The sequence below is a fragment of the Gossypium hirsutum genome, chromosome A11 (genome assembly GCF_007990345.1).
Source record: "Gossypium hirsutum isolate 1008001.06 chromosome A11, Gossypium_hirsutum_v2.1, whole genome shotgun sequence".
Classification (NCBI taxonomy): Eukaryota; Viridiplantae; Streptophyta; class Magnoliopsida; order Malvales; family Malvaceae; genus Gossypium; species Gossypium hirsutum.
In genome coordinates, this window is record NC_053434.1 from 113,873,929 (window position 1) to 113,888,063 (window position 14,135).

General features: G+C 38.1%; 1 pseudogene; it reads right to left on the reverse strand.

Moving 5' to 3' along the window:
• The window catches only part of LOC121210067 (importin subunit alpha-1b-like), a 34,572-nt pseudogene that overhangs the window by 6,633 nt on the left and 13,804 nt on the right, over positions 1-14,135 (reverse strand).

Below are 14,135 nucleotides of genomic sequence, written 5' to 3' on the forward strand. Positions count from 1 at the left end.
CCAAGCCCAATACCCATTACACAAAATTTTTTGAAACCCTAATCTACCCTAGCCACCTCTGCCTTTTGACCAACTCTCTAACTCCTCTGTCACCACCCACTCCTCCACCGGCCACCTGCTCTGATGCTTCCAACCACCGCCCATGCCCATCCCTTGCAAGCAATAAAGAAGACAAGACAGATATAATAGAAAATAGGTGTAAAAGGTTTATAAAAACCCGAATCAAAAACTGTAAAAGGTTAAGCAAAAAATAAAATACATATACCGCATATTCGAATACATAGCCAGTGATTCCAAGGCAAGAAAAAATAGCAAATAGAGGGATCTAAACAACAAGAACCAGATTCAAGCACAAGGTGATTTTATTTTTTTTAAAAAAGAAACCGAATCTTTTTTTTTCATCAACTACAAGTCTGTATATATATATTACAAAATAAAAGTAAAAAAAAAACTAAAAAAATTTACCTTTTTCGGCCACCGTACGCCGGCGTCGGCTACGGTGGTTCGGCAATCGGACCGGTGACCGGCCATTGGCCGGAAATCCCCCTCCCCCTCCCTTCTCTCTTCCTTCTCTCTCCTTTTTTTCTTTCTCTCCTCACCAAATGATTTTTTTTGTTAATTTTGGCCTTTATATAGCCTCCCAAAACGACGTCGTTTTGGGAGCTGCCATTTAACCCCAAAACGACGTTGTTTTGATACGACCCGATCCGACCCGACCCGACCCGCCTCAGGATCCGCGTGTTTTTGGAAAAGGAGAAATTTGCGCGTGCGGTCCTTCCGCCTTTTCAAGCTTTTGCAATCAAGTTTTTTTATTTTAAAATTTACCCTAGGAAGTTGTCGCACTTTTCAATTTAGTCCCCACTGATATGTTGTGTTTTGATGGGAAGGAATATTTGGTATTTTAGTCCTCCTAGGTTATGCGCGTGTGGCAATTTGATCCTTTTTCTTTATTTCTCTTTAAAATTGCCCCAAAACTTTGTTTTTGTTCAAAATTTAGTCCTTTTTTTTAATTTTAGTTTATTTTCATATTATCTTCGTTATTTTATTTCATTTTAAATATTATTTGATTATCATTATTATTATATCAGTGTATATTTTATTTACATACGTATGTGTATTTATATCTACATAGTATTTTTTTAAAAATTATTTTATTTTAATATTGTTATATTATGTTTACTTTTTTTGAATTTCTATATTATTATTATTATTGTTACTTATTATTATTACTGTTATGTACATATTATTTATACTATACTTAATAATAATAATATTATTATTATTATATTTACTATTATTATTTATAAATATTAGTGTATATTTTTATTATATATGTATATATATACTCTTTATGTATGGTATTTTTTTAACATTATTATATTTACTATTATATTTATTATATTTAATATATTATATTTTACTTTCCTTACCTTATTATTATGTCATACTTTCTTTTGTATTTTTGCTATTATTGTTATTATTATTATTATTATTTATTATATTTATATAATATTATTAATAGGTACTTTTAACATTATTATTTCTAATATGTAAATGCTATATAAATATTTTAATACTATATTATGTATGTATTTTTCAACGCCATATTATGTATATATTTTTAATGCTATGCGTACACTTTGTAATACTATTATTATGTATATACTTTAATACCATTAGTTATACATTTTTGTACTATTTCATATATATATTTTTTCTATATTATCCTTATTATTAGTATTGATATTAATGCGTTTTATTATATGTATATATACTCTCAATATTATATTTTTATATGTATACTCTTAATACCATATTATTCTTATTATTTTCGCTATTATTACTTACTTTTAATATTATTGTTATTATTTACATATATGTATAGATATTTTCATGTACTTATTATAAATGTATCATTTGCTTATTTTATTATGTACATACATTTTTCAATATTTATATATATTATGTATATATACTTTAGCATTACTAATTATATGTAGCACCCCAAACCCGGCCCAGACGTTAAGCCCGAATCTGATGTGCCACATTGAAGTCAAAAACCCATGTTCCCTTTTCAGTGTTTTAAAGCCGACTTTTGTCAAACTAACCAAGTGAATGGAAGCTGGGCACCAGGTAGGTATCCATAACAGAGGAGGTGAGCCATGAAGGCTGCTTAAGTACCAAGCTCTCCGATTGGATCCAATCCTAGACATGTCCACATCCATTGCCACACTTGGTTATAACAAGTTGATATTTCTTTGAGTGGTTATCTTTGGTAAATCAAGTATTCGTGACGTCGTGTTATTTAAAAAAAAAACAAGTATCGTTTTGAAATCACGCCCTAAGTCTAGCCCATTTGAATTAGTATCCATCAATTTAAAGTTGTTTAAAATAATATAATCCCAGAAAATCAAAGAAGAAAATAAAGTTAAAATGGCCTTATTACAACCCAAAAATTAAATAGTAATTAAAAATAACTTAAGAAAACTAGTCTCTTTTTCAAACCCAAAAGTATTCACCATGGCCACTCTGAATCCCCTCCGGCTCCAAGTCACCCACATCAAGGCTCACCTGCAAGGTTAAAGAAGGGGTGAGTTTGGGGAAACTCAGTGTGTAAGGAAAACCCATTCAAAGCCCAAGTCAGCTCAAGCCCATTGGGCCTAAGCCCATTTAGGTAACAGTGATACTGGGCCAGAGACCTTTTCAGATTATAATAAACTAACTAGGCCTTAGCCCCTTATTCAGATAACAGTATGGCCCATAGGCCCATTTCAAAATACATGCAACATCAATAACATATACAAGCCCATTTGGGGAGACTACTCAACCCACCAACCACTACACTCCACCCGTACCAGCCATACACTCCATGTGGGGAATAGCTCAACCCACCCAGCCCAACACTCCACAGTTGCAGCCTTGCTGCTCAGTTAACAGTAAATTGAGGCAAAGCCTCCAGTACGTGGACAAGCCACTTTCAGTACTTCCTCCGTCAATATCCTAGTCCCATGCATCAGATAATAACAACATGGCATGCAGTAAATAACAACAGTCAAACATGCATTTAGGTCAATTTAACCCTAGGGGTATTTCGGTAATTTATCTCCTAGGGGTAAAACTATAAATTTTCCACTTTTCAAGGTATTTCAGTAATTTATCTATTTTAGGGTTTTTCATGCATATTCCTACCTTTCACGTACTAACAGAATCACTACCGAGGGTTCTTACCGAATTGGGCCCGTTGGCCCATCATTCCAATTTTGGCCCATTAAGTCCAAAAATATCGAGGGCACAGAAATCATGCACTTTGCAGTCCAAACATTGCAGCTTACAAAAACATTAATCGATTTACCTCACGAGCATTCGCACACTCGTAAATCTACAAAATACCGGTTTTCGGCATTTTGGCTTTTCGGCTTTTGCCGATCTAGACTAAAAAGAGGGTGTTAGTTACACACCTGTTTGCGACGATATGCTGACGAGATCCACACACGAACTGCCTACAATTGGATTACTAACACGTTAATCTAACTATTCAAATACGAACTACGTATTAACCCCTTACAATATTCAGCCAACCACACCTACAGATCTTAGTAAGCTTATAAGAAATCAATAAGCAACTCATTAACAAATTTTTGTCAATGTTTAACACATAATCATAATTTCACTACAAGCTGTCTTCCTAAGCAACAGTCACTAAATCATTTATAACTGGAGGTACAAAACTCCAAATCAAGTGCCGTTAATTTTCCCTAAAAATAGACTCATATATCTTCTATCCATAAAATGTTCAGAATTTTTGGTATGGCCAATCAATACCAGATTTTTCTTGAAGTTTCCCATGTTTCACTGTTTGACTAATTTGACCACTCTTCATTACGAATCAAATTTTTCATTGTACAGAATTCAAAATATGTTCTCGTTTATTTCATTTGAAACTAGACTCATTAAGATTTAATTACATAATTTATTCAGCTTCTAATTCATCTCCCACAATTTATGGTAATTTTCCAAAATCACATTTCTGCTGCTGTCCCAAGCAGATTTATTACCAAATCACTCTTTCACACACCTATCTTGCATGCATGTTATTTAAACATGTATATCACCAATCAATCATCACATATCTATGGTTTTTACTTAAGCATAATCTTCATTTCATCATTTTAAAGCACAACATGTTAGCCGATTTTTCCCTTTAGCATCTAAGGCACATGAATAATCATTTGTTTGGCTCAACTTCACCTATCTTCCATTTTTCATCAAAAGAACATGAAACAACAACCATTTCCTTCATTTTAATTCATGACCAAATGCTCACAACACTCCCAAAAACCAAAATATGCTTCAAGAGTTAAGGTAGAATTAAGAAGAACTCATGAACGTCAAGATAGAAGCAAACTACCATGAACTTACCTTCAATTTTCTTCCCCAAGTGACCGAACATTCAAGAGATTTCTCCTCTCCTTTCTCTTCTCTAACTTTCGGCTATGATGAACAAAGATGGACAAAACTTTGTTCTTTTCACCCCTTTTTCTTTTAATAAATTTTCATATTTCATCCATTTAATTCTTTAATACAAAAGACATGAAATGCCCATCATGGAGCATTTACCTAACCCATTATCATGGAACATTTACCTAACCCATTGTCAATTTTTATCAATTTGTACCATAAATTATGGATATCAAGTGCACATATTGTCTTCAACAACATGATGGCCAGCCACTTCATGTAAAATGGGAGGTTTGACATGCAAATCCTCCTATTTTGCACTCCTATTTATTTGGCCACTACAAATTAGCCTATAGCATTTTCAAACATTTTCACATAGGTCCTATTTCATAATTTCACCCCCTTTTTCTTATGGAACAAAAATTAACTAAAATTGTCGGGTTCTATCTTAAGCTTGGGCCTTCTAGAGGCCCACTAACATAATTAAACTTATGCCGACATTCACAGAATTCCCGAAAATTAGGGCGTTACATTATATATATTCTTACTATTTTATGTATATATTTCAAATATTATGTATAGTATATTTCTGACACTATTACTATTTACATATATATATTTTTTGGCGTACATATTCTTAATATCATTATTATTATATATATTTATTCATTGTTTCCATTTCGTGTTTGATTCTAATATTACGTTTAATGTCGCATCTATATTTATGGTTTTAATATATTTGTCGCATTTATATTTGCTTCAATATACTTCTAGATCTGTCTTTTATTTTTATTTATTTGCTTTGCATTATTTCGAAAACCTTATTCTTGTTTTTAATAAGTAAGGCAATGTATCGGTTTAACATTAAGCCATAGATTTCATCGTTATGTTGGATGAAATTTGTCGGCTCGTGTTGAAAACGGAATACCCTTCTAAAAACCAAAAAACTAAAATTTCTCGTCTCTTCAATTGGATCACGACTAAATGATTACATTGAACTCGTATTTTTGAAAATCAAGACAACACGTGTTTATAAGATACCAATTTTGGGCGTCGCGAGGGTGCTAATACCTTCCTCGTGCGTAACCGACTCCCGAACCCTGATTTTTATCTGGCTTTTGACGTAAACCTAAATTTGGCCTTCTTTTTGTTAGAAGAAAATGAATTTTCTTATTAAAAGATGATTTATTAGGTGTCCGATCACACCTAAAAAAAGATCGGTGGCGACTCCCTTTTTTTCATAAACTGAAATTCTATTTTCAAATTTTCAATAAATAGCCAAAATTAGCGACCAAGCTAAAATTTTCACGTCGCTACAGCTGGCGACTCCACAGGGGACCCATTTTTGAGAGTCGTGTCTGGAATTAAACTCGCGTTGTCAAAATTTTCAAAGTTCCTTGTTCAAATTAACATTTAGTCGTGATCCTCAATTTTTTTTTTCAAAAAGCCATGCATTCGCATTATGTTGTAAATGTTTTCCTAACTCATTTTGTCCTTTTATTTTTCAGCTTTAAGTTTTATGGTTTTAGTTCAGTAGTTTTTTTTAAATAAAATGAAAGGTTTGTGAGTTTTTCCCCACACACCGTGCACGTGCATCTTTGCATAACATGAGCTCTATACCCGGGCTTCGTCCGTTTAAGTGAAAGTAAACGCTATGCCTTCGTGAGTTAACTCGTCCCTTCGCACAGGCTAGTGAATACTTTCGGGTTACATATGACTTATGCTTTCGTGAGTTAACTTGTCCCTCCGCATAGGCATAAGTAAATGTAATCCCTCGAATTGAACTCGTGAGCCCGTAAGGGACTACGACCGAGGCTTCGTACTAGTCTTAGTAGACGATAGTATGAACAATTCGAGTACCTGTATAGAACCGAAACCGTATATAGCGAACCATATGAGCCACCTAATTAGAGCCATGCCGAACCTCCATCCGTTTAGTAGTCACCAAATTGAGTGCACGGGAGGAACGCCTCTTACCTTTTGCATTTTCACTTTCTATACAAGGGGATCAGGTTTGTTTAATAAACTAGATTGAGTAGTTCGATTTGTTGAATTTTCCATGTTTTTCTGCCTATATTTAACTACTAATCAAGGTTGTTTGTCTTTGCCTTATTGTTTTTCATCATGCATTATAGGCATCATATTAGGAAGGTGTTGACTAGAGATTGGTTGCCAAAAAACGGGTTTCTAATGGAAGAGTCAATTATACAAACAACCGAGAAGAATGTCGTGGTTCGAGACTGGTCTCTTAAAACTCAGAAAGAAAAAGGGGATAGTCTAGTGGAGGGATGTATTGCCAATTTGCCCGAGCACGTAACTATGAATGTTCACCAGAATAACCTTGAAGACTTGGTTCGGGTTTGGAATCAGTGGGACTCGGACACTAGGGGTATCTTCACTGAGAGGTACGGAGATATAGCCCATCTGATCACTATCAACATAGACGAGCGTTTGATTCAAGCCATGATCAGATTTTGGGATCCGGCTTACCAATGTTTTACCTTCAATCGAGAAGATATGACTCCGACTATAGAGGAGTACGTTACTTTGCTTCATGTTGAAAATGCACAATTCTATAAAGTATATGTGAAGGAGCCTAAGCCGATGACCTTCAAGAAAAAGTTAGTGAGATTGACAGACATGACTGACGCATGAGCCAAAAAACAGATAAAGAAAAAGAATGAAGCCATTTGCATTCCATGGTCTTCCCTACGAGATTTGATTCTGAACTATCTTGACATGTTGAAAAGGGTAAATCTATTTGCTTTGGCCATTTACGGTTTGATCATCTTCCCAAAAGTTCTCGGACACATAAAAGTTGCGATGGTGGATTTCTTTGAAAGACTAAAGCAAGGAATCAACCCTGTCCCGACTATCTTGGCTGAGACCTTCAGATCCTTAAACAATTGTAGGAAAGTGGGAAAGAGACGTTTTAACGGATGCACGCAGTTACTCAATGTCTGGATTTTGAGCCATTTTTGGAAAGTAGAGCGCACACCGTACCACATGTTTTCAAAAACCTTCGCTCCGTTGGAAGCCTATCTTGAGAGAGAATGGCCAAAGGATGTCACTGAAGAACATTGGGTTTCAGTTTTTCAGAACCTTCGAGCTGAAGATGTAACCTAAAGAGCACCGTGGATCCGCCCTTCGGTTCTGTTATACAAGGTTGGAAATCAAGATTGGGTACCACTATTCGGGCTATGGGGAGGAATTGTATACGCTCCGTTAATGGTCCAGAGGCAATTTTCTTCACGACAATTCATACCCGCCACTGGAGGATTAGCGTAGTCCGAGTTTGCTTTTGCGGGTGAAGGCTATATAAAGAGGGTCCGAGGCGCTGCAAAATCTTGGAAGGAAGTTCATCTGATGGAGTTGGCCCTATACACTGATACTCTCACTCAAGAGTACGACGTATGGAGAATACAACGGGTGAATAGCCAACGAGTTTCGTCAATGAGTTACGCCTTTCAGAATCCCTTCTTGAAGGAAATGCCGTCCGAGTTAGAAGTGGCAAGACAAGAATTTGAAGGAGAAAAGGCCAAGATGTCTCGGGACCTTAGTGCTCTTCAAGAGGAAAACTACCAATTGAAGATCGACGTTCAGATTGAAAGATCCAGAATCGAGAAAGTGCAAAAAGAGGCTGAAGTCGTAAGAAATTACTTAAGAGATCTTCATCTGGAAAATAAGAAATTAAGAGGCACAATAAAGAATAGTGGGTTGGGCAAGTCGTCGGCAGAATGGAAAGAAGAAATAAGCAACATCAAAGGCGGGATGGAATTTTGGAAAGGAAAAGCGAAGAAAGAGGAGGAAAAGGCTGCGCGGGCTATGATAGAACTAAGGAGGAAGAACGCCAAATATGAAACTGTGTCTGCCGAACTTATGATTAGTCAGTCCGAACGTCGAGAGTTAAAAGAGAGAATACGAGAATTAGAAGATATGTTGCAAGATCGTCGACAACAGTTAGATACTCTCTTGGAGGCTTTGGAAGAAAAGAATAGTCAATATGATAGAGACATTAATACTTACGAAGAGGGCCTCTAAGAAAAAGAAATGCAACTTAGCTATTGATAAATGAAATTCGTGGGGTAGCCATGCACGTGGTGCAACTATCGGAAGAAGCTGAAATTCTCATTTGCCAATTCCCTCCAAGTCGAAGATCGAACATAGCAGAATTCATAGCACGAGTAAAGAAATATGGTGATATAGCTAGGAAGTTTGTGTAATGGCTGAATCGAAAATGGAAAAATGTTTTGTAATGAACTCTTTTGATGAATGAAATGCCTAAATAGGGGCTATCTTGAAATCAACACCCATTTATTGCATTTCTTTCATGATTGACATTCATTTTTGCATTCATTCATTCATTGCATGTACCTATCCCATAATCGCTTGCTAAGGTTAGAATCATATAATTCGCAGTCACAACACTTCAAATATGGAATCACGCCATTCGTATAGAACGCGTCGACAGGCAAGAACAATGGAGGCTGAGTTCAATGAAAGAATCGAAAGGATGGAAAGAGTCCAAAGGGAATTGCAAGAACAACTGGCTAAGTCACAGTAAGAGACAAGACACTTAATGGTGAGATCTCGAGAAGAATCGCTCGAACAAAGGGACCAAATAGCCAAGATGATGGAAATGATGTTAGCTCTAGTAAAAGGAAAGGGACCTATGAACCCTGACATTGTAGAACCACAGTCACGGGCTAACCTCGATCAGGATCCTCCCCATCCTCTAGGATTTACCCCACTGCACGCCCACGTAACGCAAATAGGGTACGCTCAATGGGAACCTACAGGCCTGGAACAACGACCTGCGCCACTTGCTAATCTAGGACAAAGAATGTTCGTATCAAATCCGGGGGCTAGTCTTACTGATCCACTCGTTCCAGATTTGGACGATCCAGCAGAAATAGCCAAGTTGAAAACCAATGATCACGAGGCTCAAGAGAAGTATAGGAGCTTAGAGGAAAGACTCACAGCGATAGAAGGCACTGAAGTCTTCTCCATACTAGGTGCTAAAGAACTCAGTTTGGTACCCGATCTAATTCTGCCTCCGAAGTTCCAGGTGCTTGATTTTGAAAAGTACGATGGGACAAGGTGTCCAAAAGCGCATCCTGTCATGTTTTGCCGAAAAATGATCGGGTATGTGAACGAAGATAAGCTACTCATACATTGTTTTCAGGATAGTCTCGTAGGATCGGCTCTTCGGTGGTACAACCAGCTTAGTAGGGAAAAGATCCGATCCTGGAAAGACTTGGCGTCAGTATTCTGCGAGCAGTACAAGCATGTATCGAATATGGTGCCTGATCGAATGACTCTACAAATGATGGAAAAGAAACTAGCAGAAACTTTTAGACAGTATGCGCAAAGGTGGAGAGATATCTCGGCCCAAGTGGAGCCTCCACTGACTAAGACTGAGATAACAGTCCTTTTCATCAACACGTTAAAAGCACCTTTCTATGACAAACTGGTGGGAAGTGCTACGAAGGATTTTTCGGATATCGTAATATCCGGAGAACTTATTGAGAATGCCATCAAAAGTGGGAGGATGGAAGGTTCAGAAAGTTCAAAAAGGGCAGCGCCCATGAAGAAGAAAGAACCAGAAGCCCATATGGTGGGAATAGGAAGCCGTTATACCCCTAATCCATATCCAAACCAACCCTGACCTCGAAATTATCCTCCTCTAAATTTCTATTGTCCTCCTCAGACCCTTTACTACCAAGCACCACCTCCTTCCTACCCCGTATATGCCACGAACAACCAAAGGCCCGTCACCACATTCCCACAAAACACTCTACCCGCTCAAAGCCAACCCAGAAATGAACCAAGACCAGCAAGGCCCAATTTCGAGAGACCGCAATTTACCCTTATTCCTGTGTCGTATGGGGAACTGTACCCAAAACTCTTGGAGAAGCAATTAATATCTCCCCATTACATGGCACCCCTTAAACCTCCATACCCAAAATGGTACGATCCAAATGCTAGTTGTGCATACCATGCCGGGAACTAGGGGCATTCTACGGAGAATTGCCTTGCCTTCAAAAGGAGAGTTCAAGGACTCATCGATACGGGCATTCTGCGATTTGATGGTACTGGTGGTACGGCTGGGAACCCATTCCCAAACCACACCGAAGGGAATATGAGTGCAGTGAGAGAGGAGGACAAACGACAAAGTAGAAGATGGGTTTCTGAAATAAGAACACCTCTGCAGAAAATCTGGGAGGTGCTAGTTGAAAAGGGGTTGCTCTGACATCTTAACAGAGTATACGAAGGAAGAAATGCAAAAGGTCAAAGTTTTTACGAATTCCGTGGAATTGAGGGGCACGACATTCAATCTTACGAGGAGTTCAGGAGATTACTGCAAAATTTGATGGATAATAAGGAGATTGGGATTTTTTATAAAGGTAAAGAGGCCGATAGAGGAGAAATATGCGCATCTGACGATCAATCGTCAAGTTTCCCGTATAGCGCCGACCGACCGTTAATAATCTATTATGACACGAAGAAGGAGCCGGTGAAACCAAAAGTGATAATCGAAGTACCATCTCCTTTCTCCTACAAGGAAAATAAAGCAGTACTATGGAAATACAACGTCAATATCGTCACACCTGAAGATGAAAATCCCAAAGCCATGACTGGAAGTGTTGGGGAAGTAGGTCATTTCACTCGTAGTGGGAGATGTTATTCGAAAGAGGTCGAACCTGTGAAGAAGAATACTGACTTGAAATAGAAAGGAAAAGCACCGATGCACGTGACCGAAGATGAGCATAAAACTGTGCCTGAACAAGAAGTTAAAAAGCCTGTAGACGAGGAGGAAGCACAGGAATTCTTAAAATTTATCAAGCACAGTGAGTACAACATGGTGGAACAATTGAGTAAGCAGTCAGCATGAATCTCGGTATTATCTCTACTGTTAAATTCAGAGCCACACAGGAGCTCCTTGTTAAAGGTGTTGAATCAAGCTTACATGGAAAACAATATATCCGTTGAGAAGCTTGACAGATGGGTGAATAACCTAAACACGGATAATTTCATTTCTTTTAATGATGATGAAATACCACCCAATGGTAGAGGCTCCGTGAAAGCATTGTATATCACAACCCACTGCAAGGGTTATATAATACCGAACGTGCTCGTCGACAATGGATCAGTACTCAACGTCATGTCTTTAGCCACACTTTCCAGGATTCCGATGGATTTGTCCTATCTAAGGTCTTGCCATTCCACAGTAAGGGCATTCGATGGAACAAGACGAGAAGTCATGGGAAAAATTGAGATCCCCCTAGAAGTGGGTCCCTACATATATGATGTCGATTTTTAAGTCATGGACATTACACCATCATACAATTGCCTTTTGGGAAGACCTTGGATCCATTCCGTTGGAGCAGTCCCATTATCCCTCCATCAAAAGGTGAAATTTATCATGGATGGCTGTTTGGTCACTGTCGAGGGAGAAGAAGATATTGTAGCATCTATTTCTACCGATACACCAAGATATTGTAGCATCTATTTCTACCGATGCACCATACATTGAAGTGAGTAAAGATGCTATAGAATGTTCCTTCTGACCCCTTAAATTTGTCAATGCCACATTCGTCGCTGAGGGAAGCAGAATTCTCGCGCCAAAACTGTCAAGAAATACCAGAATGGGTATCAAGATGACTGTGGGAAGAAGAGCCCGAGCAAGGAAAGGTTTGGGAATGTATCTACAAGGAATAGTCAGGGCCTTAAAGCCGGTACATCACAAAGCTCAATACGGTTTAAGGTTCCAACCAGATGTGCGTCAAAGAAGAAAATAGTGGAAGAAGGATCAGGAGAGAAGGATTGCGAGAACTTTGGGCCGAGAAATAGAATGGGAGCCCATAACGTACCCTCCTTTGTCAAAAACATTTACATCTGCAGGAATGATATACCCCGGACAGGATAATACACAAAGCACGCTGTTATTAATTGAAAGAGGCCTTCAGAATGTTAGTATAAATGTCATTGACAAAGGAAGTGAGGCAATTAAAGATGTTTCAACGATACGCCCTTATCCTCCTGGTTTCATGTTGAACAATTAGACTGCCGAGGACCTTCTTGTAGTTTATAAGTCTTCAGAGTGATGCTCAAACATTAACCTCTATTGTGTCCTTAGATATAATAGAATTCTTTTGTAAGAGTTTGCATTCGCTCTTTATCATTTAAATGAATATCAATGAAGATGCATTTTGTCACGATCTTTCGCATTATCACTAACTTCATAATCATCTTCTCATTTCCTAGCCTATCTGTACATTTGCCTCATACCATGCCATAACATTTCGTTTGTTGGTTCCAATACTTGGATGCCCCTCTATAGTTTCCTTTTCCATTCAACTTTCAGGTGCTCAGATATCAACAGCATGAACAAACCCGTTATGAGTCCTGAAATCGATTTTGAGAAGCCTGTTTGTTTAGGAGAATTTGAAGTCGAAGAAAATGCTGAAGACTATGTCTCGTCTCCTAACTTGCTAAGAATGGTGGGACAAGAGGATAAACAGATTTTGCCTCATCAAGAATCTGTTGAAACAATAAATTTGGAAACTGAAGAAAGGAAGCAAGAATTGAAGATTGGGACCTCTATTTCAGAGGACACCAGGCATAATTTGATTGCTTTGCTCCACGAGTACAAAGATGTATTCGCATGGTCATATCAAGACATGCCAGGATTGGATGAAGATGTAGTAGTCCATAAACTCCCATTAAAGCCAAAATGCAAACCTATTCAACAAAAGCTAAGACGGATGAGACCTGAGATGTTGTTGAAAATAAAAGAGGAAGTCAAGAAGCAATTTGATGCTGGCTTCCTACAAGCCTCCAAATATCTAGAATGGGTGGCTAACATAGTCCCGGTACTAAAGAAAGACGGCAACGTAGGAATGTGCGTGGATTATCGTGACCTGAACCGAACAAGTCCTAAAGATAATTTTCCCTTACCATACATTGACACGTTGGTGGATAACACAACAAAGCATTCATTGTTTTCTTTAATGGATGGATTCTCGGGGTATAATCAGATCAAAATGGCCCCTGAGGATATGGAGAAAACTACTTTCGTAACAATGTGGGGAATTTTCTGCTACAAGGTGATGCCATTTGGGTTAAAGAATGCTAGGGCAACAACTCAGAGGGCTATGGTGATGTTATTCCATAACATGATGCATAAAGAAATAGAGGTCTACGTCAACGATATGATTGCTAAATCCCGAGGGGAAGAAGAGCATGTAGTGAACCTCAAGAAGTTGTTCGAAAGACTGAGAAAGTTCCAACTGAAGCTCAATCCAGCCAAATGTATGTTTGGGGCTACCTCGGGAAAGTTGCTAGGCTTCATTGTCAGTGAAAGAGGTATCGAGGTTGATTCAGATAAAATAAAAGCCATTCAAGAGTTACCACCTCCACGCATACAAAAGGAAGTCAGAGGATTTTTAGGGCGGTTAAACTACATCTCCCGATTCATTGCTCAACTTACTAACCAGTGTGACCCAATTTTTCGACTCCTTCGAAAACATAATCCCGGAGAATGGAATGAGGAATGCCAGATGGCCTTTGATAGGATAAAACAATATTTGTCTAGCTCTTCAGTGCTAGTACCACCAATCCCGGGAAGACCATTTGACTGTGTTCGAAAATTCAATGGGTTGCGTACTGGGGCA